Source organism: Saccopteryx leptura, chromosome 3 (assembly GCF_036850995.1).
Source record: "Saccopteryx leptura isolate mSacLep1 chromosome 3, mSacLep1_pri_phased_curated, whole genome shotgun sequence".
NCBI lineage: Eukaryota > Metazoa > Chordata > Mammalia > Chiroptera > Emballonuridae > Saccopteryx > Saccopteryx leptura.
In genome coordinates this window covers 46,412,795-46,436,124 of record NC_089505.1, presented here as the reverse complement: position 1 = coordinate 46,436,124, position 23,330 = coordinate 46,412,795, and the positions used below count along the sequence as shown (strand labels likewise).

The 23,330-nt window shown below is 40.2% G+C and overlaps 1 long non-coding RNA gene across 1 annotated transcript; it reads left to right on the top strand.

Annotated features, from left to right (window-relative positions):
* LOC136397262 (uncharacterized) lies at positions 1-23,103 on the top strand. The gene is made up of 3 exons (XR_010749864.1): positions 1-106; positions 18,648-18,843; positions 22,803-23,103. It is a non-coding gene; the product is annotated as an uncharacterized lncRNA (long non-coding RNA).
* Positions 23,104-23,330: the final 227 nt, after the last annotated feature.

The following is a 23,330-nucleotide window of genomic DNA, read 5'->3' as shown; positions in this document are numbered from 1 at the left end:
TATGAAAGCATTAAAAAAAAACAGGAAAATAAGTTTTGTTTTACAGATAATTTGTATTTGCGTGGTCACACTGGATGACAAACTCTGAAAGGACCAACATATTTAGGTAAGTATCCATAGCAAAGCATCAAACTACTAACACTGTATTTCCAATTATTGTCTCTTCTGAACAAAACAAAGTAATGATTCTAGACCTTAACTTCATTTCTCTCTGCAAGAAATGGATATAGAACCTGGGGTGCATGGCTGAAATTACATTTGTATAGATAAGAATGAATAATGGAATTCTCCACAAGGCCCTTTTCCTCCCTCCCTCCCTCCCTCCTTCCCTTCCTTTCTCTCTCTCTCTCTCTCTCTTTTTTTCTTTCTTTCTTTTTTCCTTCTTTTCTCCTTCCCTCCCTCCCTCTTTCCCTCCTTCCCTCTTTGCCTTCCTTCCTTCCTTTTTTTGACAGAGACAGAGAGAGTCAGAGAGAGAGACAGATAGGGACAGACAGACAGGAAGGGAGAGGGATGAGAAGCATCAATTCTTCATTGTAGCATCTTAGTTGTTCACTGATTGCTTATTCATTGATTGCTTTCTCATACATGCCTTGACTAGGGGGCTACAGCAAAGCAAGTGACCTCTTGCCAAGCCAGCGACCTTGGGCTCAAGCCAGCTACCTTGGGCTCAAGCCAGCAACCTTGGTCTTCAAGCCAGTGACCTTTGGGCTCAAGCCAGTGACCATGAGGTCATGTCTATGGTCCCACACTCAAGTCAGCAACCCTGCGCTCAAGCTGGTGAGCCTGCACTCAAGCCTGATAAGCCAGCGCTCAAGCCGGCGACCTTGGGGTTTCGAACCTGGGTTCTCTGCATCCCGGTCCAACACTCTATCCACTGCACTACCGCCTGGTCAGGCAAAGCCCACTTCTTTCTAATTGCAATGAAATTATTCTCAGTCTTGGAACTGGAATAATTTAATTTGGTCTGAAATGGAAACTTTTATTACTCTAATATGCCTTCTATTTTTTAAGCAGAAGACAGTGCCAGGCTTTGACTGGTCCTAGAAGATGTGGCTTTATTTGTGTCAAAATCACCATTAAGTTGTCTACATAATGTTATCCTGTTATTTCCTGTTTCTGCTTCCTGGAAAAATGACGGCTCTAACTGAGAATGTTAGGAAAGACTCTGGTGGTAGATGCTACATGTAAATGTAATTTAATTTCTCCAGATAGTGTTGAGACACTTTGGAGGATACTTCCTTCTTTTATTGTCCTTCTATTATTAGAAAAGCCATGATATGGAATATTTGATTGACTATATTCAGAAAATGAGGAAAACTTATTTTTTCTAATTTTAATTATCTAAAAATTAAAGTAGCGAATGATTGTGAATGTAACTCTTCATTGTAAATGATAGTGAGCCTACGTTTAAATAAGAGAAAGGTCAGTGAGAAGAAAAGATTTAGAAGGGAAAGTAGTTCTGGCCAGGGAGCTTGGTTGGTTGGAACATTGTCCCAAGCACAGAGGTTGCCAGTTTGATCCCTGGTCAGAGCATGTACAGGAACAGATTGATGTTCCTGTCTCTGTCTCTGTTTCTCTCCCTCCTCTTTCTCTCTCACCAAAATCAATCAGTAAAAAAAAAACAAAAAAACTTAACAGAGGGGAAAGTTGATATGTGTACTTTATGCCATTTTTTGTTTAAAGGAAAAATTTTTGCTTGGAAGAAGGAACTCTATAGGATATATATATATATATATATATATATATATATATATATATATATATATTTTTTTTGTATTTTTCTGAAGCTGGAAACGGGGAGAGACAGTCAGATAGACTCCCGCATGCGCCGGACCGGGATCCACCCAGCACGCCCACCAGGGGTGACTCTCTGCCCACCAGGGGGCGATGCTCTGCCCCTCTGGGGCGTCGCTCTGCTGTGACCAGAGCCACTCTAGCGCCTGGGGCAGAGGCCAAGGAGCCATCCCCAGTGCCTGGGCCATCTTTGCTCCAATGGAGCCTTGGCTGCGGGAGGGGAAGAGAGAGACAGAGAGGAAGGAGTGGAGGGGGGTGGAGAAGCAGATGGGCGCTTCTCCTGTGTGCCCTGGCCGGGAATCAAACCCGGGTCCCCCGCACACCAGGCCGACGCTCTACCGCTGAGCCAACCGGCCAGGGTGGAACTCTATAGGATTTTAACCTGCATGAAGTCTCATGTGCTCAAAGTGCTGAAAGTTATTTTACCACACAGGAATAAAATGTGGGTGTTATTTCCCACAGAAAATTGTGCTTTTAATAGTAGGAGCACTACCTGTTGAAGTTTTTCTTTGTCATTTTTTTTTTTTTTTTTTTTACAGAGACAGAGAGAGAGTCAGAGAGAGGGATAGACAGGGACAGACAGACAGGAACGGAGAGATGAGAAGCATCAATCATCAGTTTTTGTTGTAATACCTTAGTTGTTCATTGATTACTTTCTCATATGTGCCTTGACCATGGGGCTACAGCAGACCGAATAACCCCTTGCTCAAGCCAGCGACCTTGGGTCTAAGCTGGTGAGCTTTGCTCAAACCAGATGAGCCTGTGCTCAAGCTGGTGACCTTGGGGTCTCTAACCTGGGTCCTCCGCATCCCAGTCTGAAACTCTAGCCACTGCGCCACTTCCTGGTCAGGCTTCTTTGTCATTTTAAACCTGACAACTTAAAAAGGATTATGTATGTCTTTTACATGACATAGGTTATCCTGCTATCTGAAACATTCTCTCTTTAGGCAGATATTATTCTCTAAGACCCCACCACAAACCTATCTTGATTTAGAACATGCTTGGGCCTGACCTGTGGTGGCGCAGTGGATAAAGCGTCGACCTGGAATGCTGAGGTTGCCAGTTCAAAACCCTGGGATTACCTAGTCAAGGCACATATGGGAGTTGATGCTTCCTGCTCCTCCCCTCTTCTCTCTCTCTCTCTCTCTCCCCTCCTTCTCTCCTCTCTAAAATAAATAAATAAAGTCTTAAAAAGTATTTTTTTAAAAAATAAATAAAATAAATAAATAAATAATAGAACGTGCTTGGCATTTTATGTCCATTAAATTGTCAAATTTTGGAAAGGACAAAACAGTAACATTGAAAGGTTAGCTAATTTAAAGAGGTTGTACATATATAGCTGCTACATTCCCCCTTTCTTCTCCTGGGCACAACTTTTCTTAACCACCTTACGACTCATTTATCTTCTTCCTCTGAATTCAATCTACAACTCTTTTTTAAGCTGTGCCATGCAATTTAGCACTTAATAATACCCTTTCTCTTAGTGACTCTGGATTGTCATATCTTCCAGTGTCATCATCCAGTATCCAGCATCCCAGTCTCCTAGCTTCCCAAACTCCCAGCTTCCCAACATACCAGCTTCCCAGCATCCAAGCATTCCAGCATCTTCTGATGGGATAGGACCACCGTGCTTCTTCATCTGTACTTAGCATAGCCTGGAGCTGAGATTTGGTAGCTCCCTAATGATATTTGTTGATTTGAGTAGAATAAAACCTTAAGTGATCTTATCAAAGCTAATAATTGCATCTATACTGGCATTGCATTTTATTTGATGGGGAAATATATATTGGCTACATTTCATATATTACCTTTTTGTACCTTTGGACGATAGGATATATTTGTATAATACTAAGCATTTCTGTGGCAATTGGCAATATATCTCATTGCCCAGAAGATAGTCTTATCTTTTTTTAATATGGGTCTGTGATAAAACATTCACAAACCACAAAGTTATTCTCCATCATATCAAGAAATCATAAAATCATCAGGAGTGATTTCTCAGGTAGTAAGGAATTTAGCAGAAGTTCAGACACTTTTGTTTTGCAAAAATATTTCTTTTATGGTTATAATTAATGAAACTTTGGGGTTTTTTATTTACTGCTTCTGATGTACAGCCATTGTTGTAAACACCACTGCATGTGGTGTACTGTTTAGTTCTAATAATAACCTTGTGAGGTAATGCTCTTATAATCTTTATTTTACTTACTAAAGAACTGAGGCAAAGAGAGACCAAGTCATTTATTAAAAGCGCCATACAAAATGGTAGAACCATGATCTGAGTCCAGGTAGTTTGATTGAAGATATCATTCTCTCTGTACAAAATGTGAAGTCACTTTCTTAAGACAAGCATAAAACTATCCTCATTTAATGTTAAATTAATACACAATTTTTTGCCTCCTTCCCTGTTCCCCTAGCCACAGACATATTACTATTTGTTAGGAAATTGTCCCCAAGAATTTTCTTTCTGTTTAAAGGAAAAGCATTTATTCATGATTCTTTAATTCAATATTTGCTAAACCCTATCAGACCAAATGTCACTGTTTATAACAGATATTTTCTAAAATAGGCTTTGCTTCCTTGAAATGAAACCCATAAATAATTTAACTCGCCTATGCACATAAACAGAAAAACATCAATATAATGACTTGACTCTGATATAAAAGAGACATAAACATAGTTTATAATAGGGTGTGTTTTACAATAATATGTAAAGGCGTTAACATACCCACACTATGAATAACAAAGTAGAAGGTTATACCTGTTGGTACAATCACCATGGATAGAGACTGACAGGTAGCTCTTACTTGTAGCTCAAATACCATGAATAAAATTACTCTTGGTGATGAGATTTTCTGAATTGGTCACCAATTCAGTTAAATTTTAGAAATAAAAACATTCCCCTCGATTGCCATGGCCCAGTATTTCTTCCATTGTAAGAAATACAGTCGCATTTCTGAAATTAGGATGTCTTATGAGAGCTGTCAGTCAGGACATGGTTGTAACTATCGTTACCTGAGGATGTGCAAACTTGGTTATTGTTACTGATTTCATTTTTGGACAAACTGATTAAAGACCATCCTCAGCAGGGATGTAACCACTAGTTATTGTGGTTACAACTTTCCAACAATATCTTTGGAAAGCTCAAAAAAGTACCAACATCAAAACTTACCGTAATTGGTCTCAGTGGACTTCAAAGAAAATCCTAAACACAAGAGTTGAGTACTATTTTAAGGAACATAGCATCATCAGAATCCTTGATAGCAGAGAGGATAGTACTGTTTGAAAAAAAACATGAATATTGACAACTATGAACCAAAACCTGTTTCAGAAATTTTTCTGAATATGAAGCTTATAAATACCTTAATTTACTTTACTTTTGTTTTTCCTTTTTTATATGTTCTATGTGATATTTGATTTATATCTGTCTAAATAAGTGTACAAGAACTCTTTAGAGCCTGACCTGTGGTGGTGCAGTGGGATAAAGCATAGATTTGGAACACTGAGGTCGCCAATTCGAAACCCTGGGCTTGCCTGGTCAAGGCACATATGGGAGTTGATGCTTCCTGCTCCTCCCCCTTCTCTCTCTCTCTCCCTCTTTCCCTCTCTCTCCTCTCTGAAAATTGAATAAAGTCTTTTTTAAAAAAAGAACTCTTTAGAGATAAAGGAAAAATTATGTATAAGAATGTATTATATCATAGTTTAATTGGCAATGTTTTCTTTTTTCTTGGTGATATTTAAATAATACTATATTTTACAACTGATGAAATTAAATGAAATGCCATAATTCCCTTCCTGGAAAATTGACTGAATAGTAAAACAATACAGACATTTTGTTTTTATATGTAAAATTATGATAAATTCCAAGCTCAGATAAATAAATACAAGTGGGTTTTCCCTTTCAGAAGTGGGGCAATTTTTTGTTGATGAGGACTTCATGCTTGATATCTAGCATTCCTGACTCTACCTAATGAAAGCCAATAAAACCCCCATTCTTTATAATAACCAAAGTACATTTCCACTGATTTCCAAGAGACCCGTAGGGAGGGTTCAGCTCCTGCTGGGACTCTTGAAAATACTTGGGGTATGGTATTCCCATTGGTTTTTCACTAGATGGAGCAATAGGACTTTAAGAATGTCTAGTCTATGATGGAAGAACTTTGGAATGATCTTTTACTATAAATAAATTACTCTTATAATTTAAATTGAATTGTAATCTTTTATTCCCACTAAGCAATAATTGTTACAAAGTAGTTTTCTCAAACAGGTTTAGGTTTGTTACGATGGCTTCCAGTATCAAATAAGACCACACAGTATCTCAAATGACCCTGCATACTCCTACAATGTCCCTACCTGTGTAGACTGGAGTCCTGGACCTGGTTTCAAGTTTGAGCTCTGCTACTTACCTGTTTGACCTGAAAAAGTCATATCATCCCTCTGAGTCACAATTTTGTCATAGGTGAAATAGATTATACAACATACTTTACAGGCCTATTGAAAAGATGAAATAAGATTTGTAAAGTGTTTAGCACTATAAGCTATCAATGAATAGAAGCTGGTAATTATTTTTTATATTGTTTTATGCTAAAACTCACATTAAAATTAAACTATTGTACAAGGTATGATCATATTAAATTCCATTGTAAAACAATTATGTGAGGCCCTGACTGATTGGCTCAGAGGTAGAACATCGGCCCAACATGTAGAAGTCCTGGGTTCGATTTCCAGTCAGGGCACACAGGAGAAGTGGTCATCTGCTTCTCTACCCCTCCCCCTCTCCCACCTTCCCTCTCCTGCAGTCATGGCTCCATTGATTCCCTGTGAATTAACCCCCACCCCCAGGATGGCTCTGTGGCCTCTGCCTCAGATGCTAAAAATAGCTCGGTTGCTGAGCAAGGCCCCAGATGGGCAGAGCATTGCCCAGTAGGAGACTTGCCCAGTGGATCCTTGTCTGGGCATATGCAGGAGTCTGTCTCTCTGCCTCCCCTGCTCTCAATTTAAGAGAGAAAAAAAAGCAGTAACATGTTTGGGAGTTCAGAGAAGAAAGACATCCACATGGTCTAGAGTGATCAGTGAAAGTTTCATGGAGTAAACAAGACTTGTATACTACTATGGGGAAAAGTTGACTAGCTTGAGCAAGGAGTGGGCATGACTGCTCCAGCTAAGACCTGCACTGTCCAACATAGTAGCCACTAGCTACATGTGGCTATTTAAATTAATTAAAATCAATAAAATGAAAATTTCAGTTTATCAGTCACACTAACTACATTTTAAGTGCTCAGTAACAACATATGGTTAGTAGCTACTGTACTGGACGACTTACAACATTTCATCATGGCAGAATGTTCTGTTGAACAATGCTGTTCTAGAAATAGAGTTTCTTCGGGTGGTACAATAGAATACTTGCCAGAACTAAAATGCCATACCACAGAGATAGCAGGTCATTACTTTATGAAAGTATTAAGAAAAAACTTCCTTATGAAAATTTATGTTTTTAGCTAGCATGTTCTTTGAGCAAAAATTGTGTGTGTGTTTATAATTGGGAGTAAGTACTAGTTATCTACTAGCTCACAAAATATCAAAAAGATAACCCAAATGTTATATTTATTTATTATAAAACAGATTTAAAATAATTTGCAAATGTGTCTGACCAATTACTCTTCAGAGAAAGGAAGCTAAAAAAGTCAAATGCAGGAAGTGTTAGCTGAAAAATTTGTATAATTTTATTAGTCATTGATGGATTGATTGATTTTAGAGAGAGAAAACGGGGGGGGGGGGGAGAAAGAGGGAAAGAGAGATATCAAATTGTTGTTCCACTTGTTTAAGCATTCATTGGTTGATTCTTGTATGTGCCCTGACCGGGATTGAACCTGCAACCTTGGTGTATCAGAGCAATGCTCTAGCCAACTGAGCTATCTGGCCAGGGCTCATTAGTCATTTAAATAATCAATAAAATGTATGCTTGGTGGGATAAACCCTTAATGTAGTTTTAGTAAGGTAAAACAATTTAAAATAAAATGAAAATACTGTTTGTGAAACAATTAATGAAAACAATTACATCGATTTTTTAAAGTCAATGTGAATTATAGTTATTTGTTTGGTACAATACCAAAAATCAACAGTGAAGCCATTTAATAAACATCACTTTTATATTTGAAAGCATCTCAAAATCCTGAGATTAAGAAATTTCAACCTGACCTGGTGGTGGCGCAGTGGATAGAGCATTGAATCGGGATGCTGAGGGCCCAAGTTTGAAACCCCGACATTGCCCGGCTTGAGCATGGGCTCATTCGGCTTGAGTGTTGGGTTGCTGGCTTGAGTGTGGGATCATAGACATCACCCCATGGTCACTGGCTTGAGCCCAAGGTTGCTGGCTTGAGCCCAGGGTCACTGGCTTGAGCCCAAGGTTGCTGGCTTGAGCAAGGGGTCACTCGCTCTCCTGGAGTCCCCTCTCCCCCGACAAGGCACATATGAGAAAGCAGTCAATGAACAACTAAGGAGCTGCAATTAAAAATTGATGCTTCTCATCTCTCTCCCTTCCTGCCTGCCTGTCCCTCTCTCTGTCTCTCTGTCTCTCTCGCTAAAAAAAAGAACCAATTTCATACAGCAGAAAATGTGCCTTTGCATTTTGTATAGTCTGAAGTTTACATGAGTAGCTAAACATTTTAACAGTATTATGAATTTGTATAGTCACTGTTCATTAAAACTCTAGAGTAGTATATAATCTTACAAAAATGTCAGTAAATTTTTTTGGGTGTAAGTATAGTCCCAAGGTCAAAGAACCTTTTTAGAACAACCAGACTCTCTCTCATAATGAAAAAAAAAACCCCTCTTATTTTAAACCAAATTTCATCTAAGTCATTTACTACTTTTCACATAAAAAAGTAATTAAGTATGAAAAGTTCATATTATGGTATCTATTGTAACTTGATACTTTGGTTGTCATAACACTTCATCCATTAGCTGAGAAGTCTGCCTTGTGAATTCTTTGGCTCTAAGACTATATTACAACTTCCTTTGGTTTGTAAGCAAGCCATTCTATGCCACCTGTTTTAAACATGTGAAAGGTTGATTTGGAAAGAGACCACCACTCATTCATTTGATCATTAATAGAAATTATCTCATCCCCTCTATGACATAGGTAGAATTCACCTTATTGTGAAGATGGGAAATATCAGAGGTCAAATGACTTGCCTAAAGTTACTTAGCTAGTAAGTAATGGAATGTGGATATAAACTCAATTTGCCTGACTTCAAAGCTTTCTACTATCGTCTGTTGATTTTCTGATTTCTTGAAATCTTTGACAGCGATGGGGGAAACTCAAGGACTGCTGTCTCTTTCCTGATAGTTGCTTTTTTCTGGGTTTGTGTTTTCATTGCCTGGCACACAGAAAATTCTTGTGTACTGTTGGCTGCATTGATTAATTCCACACTGAAGGGTTAGTTGAACAGCCACAGGAGCTTTAATATATTAATCTAAACAGAGCATATGGCTTATATGAGACAAGTGCCCTCAGTGGAAGCATTTTTTTTTTAATTTTTATTTTATTTTTATTTTTTTACAGAGACAGAGAGAAAGTCAGAGAGAGGGATAGATAGGGACAGACAGACAGGAACAGAGAGAGATGAAAAGCATCAATCATTAGTTTTTCATTGCGCATTGCGACACCTTAGTTGTTCATTGATTGCTTTCTCATATGTGCCTTGACCATGGGCCTCCAGCAGACTGAGTAACCCCTTGCTTGAGCCAGCGACCTTGGGTCCAAGCTGGTGATTTTTTGCTCAAACCAGATGAACCCACGCTCAAGTTGGCGACCTCGGGGTCTCGAACCTGGGTCTTCTGCAACCCAGTCCGGTGCTCTATCCACTGCGCCACTGCCTGGTCAGGCTCAGTGGAAGAATTTTTTAAATGTGGGACAGATTTTAAGAATTAATACCTCCTACTACCGCTTATATTTCTAACTTAACTTCCAGCTTCTCGGACTTGGGATTCAGAAGTTTCATTTGCTGATGAGTGAACTCAAAGATAGAAGAGCTCTAAAAAATATTTAATTAGTTTTTACTATATTGAGAAAGAAGTCTTGAAAATAAAAGTTTGTTATCAGAAAATGAAGTTCAGTTTGGACATAATTCTAACTCACTCTGAGAAGAGAGGCAATCTGCATCCCATATCGTCTACCCAATATGAAGATGGAATTAAGGTTGCTAAGCTGACCTGGAGATAGATTTTCCTGGGTTATCTGGGTGGGCCCAATGTAATCAGAAAGGACTTTGAAAATGGAAGAGGGGGGCACCGGAGGTCAGAGTGAGACCACGTGAAGAGCACTCTGCCAATATTGCTTGCTCTGAAGATGGAGGAAGAGGGCACTTGTTAAGGAATGCGGGCAGGCTCTAGAAGCTGGAAAGGGCAAGGAAGTGGGTGTTCCCCTGAAGGCTCCAGAAAGGAATGCAGACCTGCCGATTCCTTGGGTGTGGCCCAGTGAAATCCATTTTGGACTTCTGATCTCCAAAACTCTTAAGATATTAAATTTGTGGTGTTTTAAACTACTACGTTTGTAGTCGTTGTCACAGCTACTATGGAAAGCTAAACAAATATGTAAAGCATTTATGGCAACACATGTTCTGATATTTAGTGTGCATGCAATACTGATAGCTAACTCAGTTCCGGTTTCAAAATTTACAAGAAGCATTTGACTTTTTCTGCATTTGAGAAGTGGACAGGGGGCAGAGGAGCCATCCTCTTCCACTCTGTCTCTTCATGAACACCCTTCTTAATCACTTACCGTATTTCCCCATGTACAAGATGCCCCCATGTATAAGACACACCTTAATTTTGAGACCTGAAATTTGAAAAAAAAAATGTATTACATAAAGTTATTGAACTCAAGTTTTATCATAAAATTCATACAACTCCTCATCACTGTCAAAATTCCCATCCATTAGCTTGTCCTCATCTGTGTCTGATGATGAATCACTGTCTTTAACAATGAGTGCAAAAACAAGCACGAAAAAGTGGGAAATGCAAGTAAAAAATCTACAACCAGCCTGACCAGGCAGTGGCGCAGTGGATAGAGCATCGGGCTGGGATGCGGAGGACCCAGGTTCGAGACTCCGAGGTCACCAGCTTGAGCGCGGGCTCATCTGGTTTGAGCAAAAAAAAAAGCCCACCAGCTTGAACCCAAGGTCGCTGGCTCCAGCAAGGGGTTACTTGGTCTGCTGAAGGCCCACGGTCAAGGCACATATGAGAAAGCAATCAATGAACAACTAAGGTGTTGCAATGCGCAATGAAAAACTAATGATTGATGCCTCTCATCTCTCTCCATTCCTGTCTGTCTGTCCCTGTCTATTCCTCTCTCTGACTCATTCTCTGTCTCTGTAAAAAAAAAAAAAAAAAAAAAAAAATCTACAACCACTGTATAAGACACACCCAGTTTTTAGACCCCAAATTTTTCAAAAAAGGGGGGGTCTTATACATGGGGAAATACAGTAACTCCTGAATAGAACATTTTTTCGCATATCTCAGCCTATATGTATTATCTTTTCTTCTTTGAAACTTTAGGCATTGTTTGTATATCTATTATGATTTCTTCTTTTGTTTTACCTAGTTTTGAGTTATTTGTGAATTTATTTTACTTACCCCTCATTGTTTGGAAATAAGTTAAACATGAGGTCAATTTTTATTAGCTTTTTTTATTCCCTAGAGGGTATTAGTTTACATTAAAATAGGTAATTATTAAATAGTATTAAGTGATAAATATGGGAAAAGAAGTGAAGGCAAGATTTTTCTGATGTGAAGTGAGAATTACAGAGTCATATCTACTCACGTGCCAGTGGCAAAACTTGGTTTGTAAAGGAGGCAGAGAGAAATTAGTGTTTAATGTGGTTTTGTGCTCATCTAAAATTCTAGGGGAAGAAGAGAGGACTGAATGTCGGGGTAAAAAGCAGTTTCTCCTTCTACTGTTTTTAAGAATAATTTGAGCTTCTTAAAAGTTATCTATAATTATGAGTTTAGAAAGCTATTAAGGAGCAAAATGTCCCAAACGCATGGTAAACTAGAAATGTAGGTAAACTCTCATCCTGAAAGGCTGCCTGAATTAAAACAATTATTTCTTGATTTTGAGTCTCATAGAATTTGAGCTTATAAATCTTACAACTATTATGACTGAAATGTAAATATATTTGACTATTTGGGGCCAAAATTTTTAAGAATATAAGCTAAATTAGGTCAGTTTTATAGAGTCTGCCCTTCAGAATGTGCTAATTTTTTAATTCCTGGCTTTAATGGCAAGCAGAGTGAAGAAGAAAAAAGCAAAAAATAAAAATGTGTGCCACATTTGTGGGTAGTGGACAGGTCAGTGGAGGTAAACAGAGAGTTCTGAGTATAACTACAAATATGCATTAACTCAAGTTTTGATAGACAACTGATTGGACCTTCATGGATTTTTTTAGGAAGAAGAAACAAAAATTTTAAGCTGATATAATCTTCTGAGGATGCTATTGTTTTTACTTGGGTGCTTTTCTCTGGTGTTAAGTCATCTAGTTAATGCAGAAGTACAGCAGCATGTGGTTAAGTTACTTTAGAATGGGTGGATTGCTTCCTTTTTCCTAAATGAGTCATAAGACATTCTAAGCAGAGAGGACAGAATCCAAAAATATCTATATAAATTTAGTTATAGATTAGGTATCAATACAGGTATAGAGATAGAAGAGATAAGGACAGGGATAGAGACAAAGACAGAGATGAGGGAGTTTCTCTCATTCAACTTTTACCAAAGAAGATCTCCAAAACTTGAATAAAACTGTTCACAACATTGTTTTCTCACCTAAAAGGTCCAAGATAGTATTTCAGAGTGCACTTATTATTAATGTTGAAATGGATAATTCCACAACATATTGTGAATTGAAGTTGAGAAAGTATAATTAGTACAGTCTAAAAGAAAGTTAAACATACTTTGCTATTTTCTGAGACTGCTAGTGTTTTGGTGATGGGCAAGAAAAATGTAGAATATTTGATGGAAAAATAATTGTGGAATTTTAATAAACTGCCAGTCTGCTAATAATTTTTTTGTATTTTTTTGAAGTAAGAAGCAAGGAGCCAGAGAGACAGACTCCCACATCTGCCCAGCTGGGATCCACCCAGCATGCCCACTAGAGGGTGATGCTCTGCCCATCTGGTGCGTTGCTCCCTTGCAACCAAAGCCATTCTAGCGCCTGAGGCAGAGGTCACAGAGCCATCCTTAGAGCCCAGGGCCAACCTTGCTCCAATGGAGCCTTGGCTGCAGAGGGGAAGAGAGAGACAGAGAGGAAGGAGAGGGGGGAGGGGTGGAGAAGCAGAGGGGCACTTCTCCTGTGTGCCCTGGCCAGAAATCAAACCCAGGACTTCCACATGCCAGGCTGACGCTCTACCGCTGAGCCAAAGGGCCAGGGCCTAATAATTTGCTTTTGTTCAAACCTTTTGAACTTGGCAGTTATTCATAAACCTTAGTCCAGAAAGAAGTGTAAATATTTATTAGAAAGATGTGTACAGTGTTCAGAGAGTAAAGAGAGAGTACACCTTCACATCTTCCTGAAACAGACTTTATTCAGTACTAAATTACTAAATTTGTACTTTCAGAGTTCGCTGTAGTCTTTGGGATGAAAAGTCACCATCAGAGGAACAATTGGAAATAATAGAATTATGTTTAAATAGTAAATTTCAAGTCGTACATTTTAGGTGGCTTTTGCTATTTTTGGAATACTAAGTAGTCCTTAGTAGTACTCCTTTGCTTTCAAATTTGCATATTATTTCATACGAACATTAACTGAAAGAAAAAAAGCCCAACTTCAAACGTAGTTCAAACAAGTTTCTTTAACTTCTGAATACATAATTTTATCACTCTTTTTGGTAAACTTTCACAGTAATGAAGAGCTTGGAAGTTTTAGAATTCAGAGGGATCATGCATAATATTTAGCAATGGCTTAATATGCTTCATGACATATATTTATCTTATATTTTACCTCCTACTAAAGATCTACTTTGCATAATTGTTTTCCTGACTATTCTGCCTCAGGCTATTAAGTCTAATGAAGGGAGTTTTGGCCTTCAACTAACTTACTTTTGCTAGTGTCAAAGAACTATTGTCCTTCCCCCCTCCGCCCCCCCTTCCTCCTACCCTTTGAATCTAAGTCCAAAATAAATGAATGGTAACAAGTTTTCTTCACTGCTTTTTAGTATAGAGTTTCAGTTCAGGAAAAGTTCTGTTCAAGAATGAATTCCAGCAGTGTTCCTACTGCCAGCAGGCAGCATAAAAGTCGGACTATGGAAGTCAGCCAGAGTAAATTTTGCTGAGTGAAGTCATTTATATATGATAACACATGATTATGATTCGTAATGCAACTTCATGGTCATCTTAAGAGTTTAAATGATAAACATTTATGAAAAACAAATTTAAAGATGAAATCATCCCAACTGTGATTTTTATTCAGATGCTATTCACACACACACACACACACACACACACACACACACACACACACACAATAGAGAGGAAAGTCCTAAGAGAGCATTCTTAAATTGTAGAATGGTGAAACTACTAAAGTAGCCCAGCTGAAAGGTTTTGGAGTGAGTGTATGTGTGAGCAGAGAGAGAGAGTAGGCAACATTTTCTGGGTCAGGCTTCTCCCTGGAGGTGAAAGGCAGTCCTGAGAATCCACCTGGAAAAGAATCTTGACTCTTTTCCTTCCTGGCGATGGCAAATCCTTCCTAGAAGCCGTGGTATTAACTATGTGGAGCTAGGCTGTGTCACCCAGTGTCTCGGGTAGGGAGGTCCAGTCCTGCTCAGGGTTGTGCCCTTGCTCATTTGATATGTTTCTCAGGTACCTCTTTTATAAGAAGACTGTGTGTGCTACGAGGGAGTTTATTCAATTCTTCATGCATTTATTCTTGATCTTCCGATTCCATCTCCACGCCACAACCAGAGTGATCTGATAAGTAGCATCTGCTTAGGTCACATTTTTAATTTAAAAACTCCTCAATGGCTGATTATCTCTTAGGATAATTTTACCTTACCGGAGGCTCGCTATCTCTCTCTCCCCCTTTCTCTCCCCTCTAGCCACAGTTACGACTTTCATTTTTACATTTTGGCTAAGTTCTTTCCTGCCTTGGGTTCTTTTTTATGAAGTTTGTTTTCCCCGAAATACTCTATGCCTCCACCCTCCCCGCCGGCCTCTCCCTTTCATCTTGCTCACAGGCTACCTCCTACTCATTTTTCTCATCTCAACTCAAAAGTCACTTCCTTGGGGAAGACTTCTTGAGCCTTTATAAGAACTTAGGTCCCTTCCCCTCCTTATACGCGGTACTCTAATCCCCCTTTGTAGCACTTATTACAATTGTAGTTAATTGTTAAATATCTGTTTCCCTTGGTAGATTGTAAATTAAATGATGACATCAAGTATGCCTGTTAATTGCTGTACCCCAAGTACCTAGAACAGCACCTAGCACTTTGTAGACATTCCGTATATACTTTCTTTTTCTTTTTCTTTTTTTTTTTTTCAGAGACAGAGAGAGAGAGAGCCGGGGAGAGGGATAGATAGGGATAGATAGGGATAGACAGATGGGAACGGGGAGAGATGAGAAGCATCAATCATCAGTTTTTCATTGCAACACCTTAGTTTATTGATTGCTTTCTCATATATGCCTTGACCACGGGCCCTCAGCAAACCGAGTAACCCCTTGCTCAAGCCAGCGACCTTCAGTCCAAGCTGGTGAGCTTTTGCTCAAACCAGATGAACCCGCACCCAAGCCGGCGACCTCGGGGTCTCGAACCGGGTCTTCTGCATCCTAGTCCGACGCTCTATCCACTGCGCCACCGCCTGGTCAGGCATCAGTATATACTTTTTGAATGAATGAATGATCCAACAAGTGGCCAACTAGATGGCTGAATGGCTGGCTGGTCTGATAGTTTTTCACATACACCCCACCTCCCAGGGTTCCAGCGGGACATCAGGAGACAGGTGCAGGTGATAAGTCCCGTATAGCACAGTGAGGGTGGAGCAGGGCTGATGGGGGGAGGGGCTGGTAAGCTCTTTTCTTAGAGGAAGTTATGGTTCAGGATGGATAGAGATCAACTAACAAAAACCATATCCTGGAGAAGAGTGAGGGCTTTGAGTTGAGTAGTGAGCCAGACCGGTAGTGGTGCTGAGGGACAGAACCAAAGATGCTGAAACGAGGAGCTAGACAGAAGAAATGAAGGCCCTCTTTGTAGTTCTAGATACAAGGTGCCAAAGCCTAGGGAATCTTCTGTGAGATCACTCACATTTTCATAGGTGAAATATTCATTTAAAATCCCCTTGTCTAGGTTGCAAAGTATTAACCCCCTGCTTTTAAAATGCATTTCCATATTTTTCTTAACTGAAATCTTTACAGTCCCATGAATATGGAATGCAGAATATTTTGGATTTTAGAAAGGAGATAGAGTAGATATACCCTGAATTAATTACTGTCCCAGTGAGTTCTGAGGAAGCCCTTGTTATCAAATACTTTAATTGTCATGCAGTGAAATGAATGAAAATTCATAGTGAGTGGGATAAATAAATACTATCAAAAGCCTCCGGATCATTTCAGGTCAGGCTTTACTGCCAAATGAGATATAAAAATACTTTCAGAGAGTTTTGGATTTGGAAATGCTGGGTGAGGGATCATGGACCTGGTACAAAGAGTTGTGCTTCTGGCCCCCAGTTAATTCCTGTGTGACTGGTTCTCAGCAGCGAGGGTCGAGAGGTGGCTGCTCCGATTTTCTGACTCCAGAGCTCCTCAGTTCTGCTAAGAAATCCCCACACCCATCTTCCCAGAAGGAAACTTGACCGCCTCTTTTCTCTAGGCTACTTGAGATGGTTGTTAGTCCATAGTCTTTATTAAGTGTCTGTTGTGTTCAGGGCTGAACCAAGAGATAGAAAGATGAACAGAAGACGGGTTCATCCTTCTTTAGGTAAGACTCTATCCTGGACACCTCACCTGAGCTCCATGTCTTATTTCCATCTGCACAATCCACTGATCCACTTAGCATTCAAAAGCAAACTGATTATCCCCCTTCAGTCTAAAATCAAACAAAAAACAAAAGCTATTACTTATCATCCTTTTTACCATTCATAAAATGACCCAAGCTAGAATCAAACTTTGTCTTTTTTTTTCATATGTAATTACATGAAATGCTGTCAAATTACTCACATGGGTACCCTTGTCCCATCTCTCTAGGCCAGGGGTCGGGAACCTTTTTGGCTGAGAGAGCCATAAATGCCACATATTTTAAAATGTAATTCCATGAGAGCCATACAACGACCCATGTACATTATGCATTATCCAATAAAAATTTGGTGGTGTCCTGGAGGACAGCTGTGATTGGCTCCAGCCACCCGCAACCATGAACATGAGTGGTAGGAAATGAATGGATTGTAATACATGAGAATGTTTTATATTTTTAACGTTATTATTTTTTTATTAAAGATTTGTCTGCGAGCCAGATGCAGCCATCAAAACAGCCACGTTTGGCTCGCGAGCCATAGATTCCAACCCCTGCTCTAGGCCTTCATTACCTCAGCTGTTTTCATCTCTCAAGTCTCCTCTCTGCCCCTTATTTTATGCTCTTTCTTTTCCATCCATCTCTTTCTCACTGGCCTTAGTCATTTTTCAATAGTAAAGTATTTTAAATATGCCATGTGCTTAAAATTCCTTATTGTTTTTTTAAAATGTCACTGTCATAAGAAAAGAAAGGTTGAGGAACTTTTCAGGTAAAAGGACACTAAAAAGATAAGAAAATGAAATGCAGCACATGGTCCTGGGTTTAGTCCTATGCAAGATAAGAGTTGGCTTACTATACAGGTCATTATTAAGACATTTGACAAAATTGGAATAGATGAAAGCATATCAATATTAAAATTTCCTGAAATTGATAACTGCAATGTAGTTATAAAAGAGAATGTCTTTATTCTTGGAAAATACACAATGAACTATTTAAGGGGTAAAGAAATGAACTTCTCTTAATTTGTTCAGGAAAAAAGTGTGTATATAATCTGAGTATATATGTGTATATATTTGTGTATGTGTGTGTATACATACACATGTACATCTGTATATGTCTATTTACATATATCTAAATAATATATACGCTATACAAATATAGAATAATAAAACAAGTGTGGCAGAATAGTAATAATTGGTAAATCTGAGTAAAGAGTATATAGGAGTTCATTGAACTATTTGTGCAATCTTCATGTAAGTTTGAATTATTATTATTATTATTATTTTGTATTTTTCTGAAGTGAGAAGCAGGGAAAAAGACAGACTCTTGCATGTGCCTGACTGGGATTCACCCAGCAAGCCCACTAGGGAGCAATGCACTCTGCCCGTCTGGGCAGTTGCTCTGTTGCAACTGGAGCCATTCTAGTGCCTGAGGCAGAGTCCATGAAGCCATCCTCTGCACCCAGGCCAACTTTGCTCCAACTGAGCCTTGGCTGTGGGAGGGGAAGAGAGAGGTAGAGAGAAAGGAGAAAGGGAAGGGTGGAGAAGCAGATGGGCGCTATTCCTGTGTGCCCTGACTGGGAATTGAACCTGGGACTTCCACACACCGGGCAAACACTCTACCGCTGGACCATCCGGCCAGGGCTTTGAATTATTTTAATGTTAACATTTTTTAAAATTCAATTTTCAAATATTAAACGTATTACTTCTATCCAAACATCCAAACAACAAATTTTATTATAATACATGCACAATTTTACCATCTTCCCACTGCTCATCTAAAGAAATTTTAAGCTCCTCAACATCATGCTCAGGGATTTTTTTATAATCTGGATTCAGAATAGTTTTTTTTTTCCCCTACAGGTATTCCTTATTTCATCTATGCGGAAATGCTCACACTCACTCCTCCTCCTGTGTTGTATTCCTTTTGTCCTCTCCACAAGCTGTGCTCTCAGTGTTCCTCCCCTGGGGACCCACTCCCGCTCTGAGACCGCGCTCGCAGTCCCTTCCTCGGCAGTACACTCCTCCGCAACTGCAGGCAGAGCGAACACTTCTCTTGGTATGCACTGAATGTAGGTGTTCTCTGAAAATCTTATGTTGAAACCCTATCCTCAATGTGATAGTATTTGGAGATGGGACCTTTGGCAGGTAATTAGGGTTACATGAGGTCATGAGAGTAGGGCCCTTCTAAGAAGAGACACCAGAGAGCTTGTCTCTCTTCCTGCCATGTGAGGACACAGCTAGAAGATGGCTGACTGCCAGTCAGGAAGAAGAGTTCTCACTAGGAACCCAAACTGCTGGCACCTTGATCCTGGACTTCCTATGCTCTAGAACTGAGAAAATCTGCTCCTGTTTGCTAAGCCATGCAGTCTGTATTTTGTTATGGCAGATTTATGTAGTTTTTGTTCGTTTGTTTTAAAAAAAATAAGTCATACATCACATACACCAAAGCTGAAAAAGTAGCTCTATGGATAGCTTAGTTGATTAGAACATCATCCCAAAGTACAGGGGTTTCCAGTTCGATCCCTAGTCAGAGCACATACAGAAAAGGATCAATGTTTCTCTCTTTCTTTCCCTCTCTCTCTCTAAAATCAATCAATAAAATTTTTTTTAAAGCTGTAAAAATAGCCTGACTGGGCGGTGGTACAGTGGATAGAGCATCAGACTGGGATGTGGAAGACCCAGGTTCGAGACCCTGAGGTCGCCAGCTTGAGCGTGGGCTCATCTGGTTTGAGCAAAAGCTCACCAGCTTGGACCCAAGGTCTCTGGCTCAAGCAAGGGGTCACTCAGTCTACTGTAGGCCCATGATCAAGGCACATATGAGAGAGCAATCAATGAACAACTAAGGTGTCACAACGAAAAACTGATGATTGATGCTTCTCATCTCTCTTCGTTCCTGCCTGTCTGTCCCTATCTGTCTATCTCTTTGACTCTCTCTGTGTCACTGAAAAAAAAAAAAAAAAAGCTGTAAAAATAAAAAATGTCTTGTCATTTCTGACCCCATATTTCTTTCACATACTATCTAACTATCTAAGAAGAAATTTGTCATTTCTTCTGCAAAGTCAAGGCTTGGACTAAATGATTAAAATTCCTTTCAGCCTGAGGTCACTAAGGTCCTAACACAGAAGATTTGATTTATTTTATTTTACTTTTAATACAGATTTCTGGGTCCCAGTGATTGAATCAGTGGATCAGGAGTTTGGCCCCAGAAATCCAAGTTTTTATTTTTTAATTAATTTATTGATTTTAGAGAGAGAGAGGAAGGGGAGAGAGAGAGAAAGAGAGAGAGAACATTGATTTGTTCTTGTGTATGTCCTGACAGTGGATTGAACCAGCAACCTCTATGCATCAGGATGATGATCTAATGAACTAAACTATCCTGCCAGGGCTATTTTATTTTTAAATTTACATTTTTTTAAATTTATTTATTTTTGTGGCAAAGACAGAGAGAGGGACAGATAGGCACAGACAGACAGGAAGGGAGAAAGATGAGAAACATCAATTCTTTGTTGCAGCTCCCTAGTTATTCCTTGATTGCTTTCTCATATGTGCCTTGACCCGGGGGAGGGGACTACAGCAAAACAAGTAACCCCTTGCTCAAGCCAGTGACCTTGGGTTCAAACTAGCAAACTTGGGCTTCAAGCCAGCGACCTTCATTGGGTTGATGGAGGGATCATCTCTATGATCCCATGCTCAAGCCAGCAACCCCACGCTGAAGCTGGTGAACCCAAGCTCAAGCCACATGAGCCTGCACCCAAGCTGGCAACCTAGGGGTTCTGAACCTGGGTCCTCTACATTCCAGTCTGATGCCCTGTCCACTGAGTCACTGCCTGGTCAGGCTACATTTCATTATTTATTTATTTAGTTTTGTATTTCTCTGAAGTTAGAAGTGGGGCAGATAGACAGACTCCCGCATGTGCCCAACGGGAATCCACCTGGCATGCCCACCAGGGGCAATGCTCTGCCCATCTGGGGTGTCGCTCCATTGCGGCTGAAGCCATTTTAGCACTTGAGGCAGAAACCATGGAGCTATCCTCAGCACCTGGGCCAACTTTGCTCCCATGGAGCCTTGGCTGTGGGAGGAGAAGAGAGAGATAAAGAGAAAGGAGAGCGGGAAAGGTGGAGAAGCAGGTGGGAGCTTCTCCTGTGTGCCCTGGCTGGGAATCGAACCTGGGACTTCCACACGCCGGGCCGACGCTCTACCACTGAGCGAACCGGCCAGGGCCTTCACATTTTATTTTATTTATTTATTTTACAGAGACAGAGAGAGGGACATATAGGGACAGACAGGCAGGAACAAAGAGAGATGAGAAGCATCAATCATTAGTTTTTTGTTGTGACACCTTAGTTGTTCATTGATTGCTTTCTCATATGTGCCTTGACTGTGGGCCTCCAGCAGACCAAGTAACCCTTGCTCAAGCCAGTGACCTTGGGTCCAAGCTGGTGAGCTTTGCTCAAGCCATTTGAGACCGCGCTCAAACTGGTAACCTCGGGATCTTGAACCTGGGTCCTCCACATCCCAGTTGGACGCTCTATTCACTGTGCCACCACCTGGTCAGGCTACATTTTATTTTATTTTATTTTTTTATTTTTATTTTTTTCATTTTTCTGAAGCTGGAAACAGGGAGAGACAGTCAGACAGACTCCCGCATGCACCCCACCGGGATCCACCCGGCACGCCCACCAGGGGCAATGCTCTGCCCACCAGGGGGCGATGCTCTGCCCATCCTGGGCGTCGCCATGTTGTGACCAGAGCCACTCTAGCGCCTGGGGCAGAGGCCACAGAGCCATCCCCAGCGCGCCTGGGCCATCTTTGCTCCAATGGAGCCTTGGCTGCGGGAGGGGAAGAGAGAGACAGAGAGGAAAGCGCGGCGGAGGGGTGGAGAAGCAAATGGGCGCTTCTCCTGTGTGCCCTGGCCGGGAATCGAACCCGGGTCCTCCGCACGCTAGGCCGATGCTCTACCGCTGAGCCAACCGGCCAGGGCTACATTTTATTTTTTAATTGCAGTTTACATTCTATATTATTTTGTATTAGTTTCAGGTGTACAGCACAGTGGTTAGACAATCACATACTTTACAAAGTGGTCATACCAATACTTCAACTGGCAACCTAGGGGTTTTGAACCTGGGTCCTCTCCCCCCATACATAGTTATTACAATATTGTTAGCTATATTCTTATGTTGTACTTTACACATCCCCATAACTATTTTGTAACTATCAATTTGTACTTCTTAATCCCCTCACGTTTTTCACCCAGTCCCCCCCCCCCAAGCACCTTCTCTTCTGGCAACCCTCAGTCTGTTCCCTGTATCTAAGAATCTGTTTCTGTTGTGTTTGTTCACTTATTTTATTCTTTAGATTCCACATATGAGTGAAATCACACAGTACTTGTCTTTCTCTGAGTTATTTCACTTAGCATGATACCCTCTAGGTCCATCCATACTGTCACAGACAGTAAGATTTTATTCTTTTTATATGGCTGAATAATATTCCATTGTATACATAGAATATTTATACAATATTCCACTGCCCTTTTTATCCACTCATCTATCGATGGGTACTTGGGTTGCTTTCATATCTATTGTAAATAATGCTACAGTGAACAACAATGTGTATATTTTTTCAAATTAGTGTTTGCATTTCTTTAGGTATATCCCCAGAAGTAGAATTGCTGGGTCATAGGCAGTTTCATTTTACATTTTTGAGGACCTCCATACTTTTCTGTATAGTGGCTGCACCAATCTGCATTCCCATCACAGTACATGAAGGTTTTCCCTTTTTCCACATTTTTGCCAACACTTGTTATTTGTTGGTTTATTGATGATAGCCATTCTGACATGTGTGAGGTAATATCTTACTGTGGTTTTAATTTGCATTTCTTTGAGGATTAGCTAACATAAAAATTTTCAAAATGAGTAGTAGCCCATTGAGGTTGATATGCTCTAGAATCCAACAGCACCTGATTTGGAAATTCAGTCATATCTCTATATCTCATTTCTTATTTCTACCTACTCCAGCCACTGCTCTAGGTGCTGGGAAGGCAGCTATAAATAAGACTGTCAAGACCCCTACTCTCGCCTGACCAGGCAGTGGCACAGTGGATAGAGCATCAGACTGGGATGCAGCGGACCCAGGTTCGAGACCCGAGCTCACCAGCTTGAGCAAGGCTCACCTCAAGCAAGGGCTTACTTGGTCTGCTGAAGACCCATGGTCAAGGCACATATGAGAAAGCAATCAATGAACAACTAAGGTGTCACAACGAAAAACTGATGATTGATGCTTCTCATCTCTCTCTGTTCCTGTCTGTCTGTCCCTATCTGTCTCTCTCTCTGTCACTGTAAAAAAATAAATAAATAAATAAATAAATAAATAAATAAATAAATAAATAAATAAATAAAAAAGAGCCCTACTCTCATGGTGTTTTCATTCTTGTTGGAAAGATTGACAATTAAAAATATATAAATATATAAGTTAGCGTGCGGAGGACCCGGGTTCGATTCCCGGCCAGGGCACACAGGAGAAGCGCCCATTTGCTTCTCCACCCC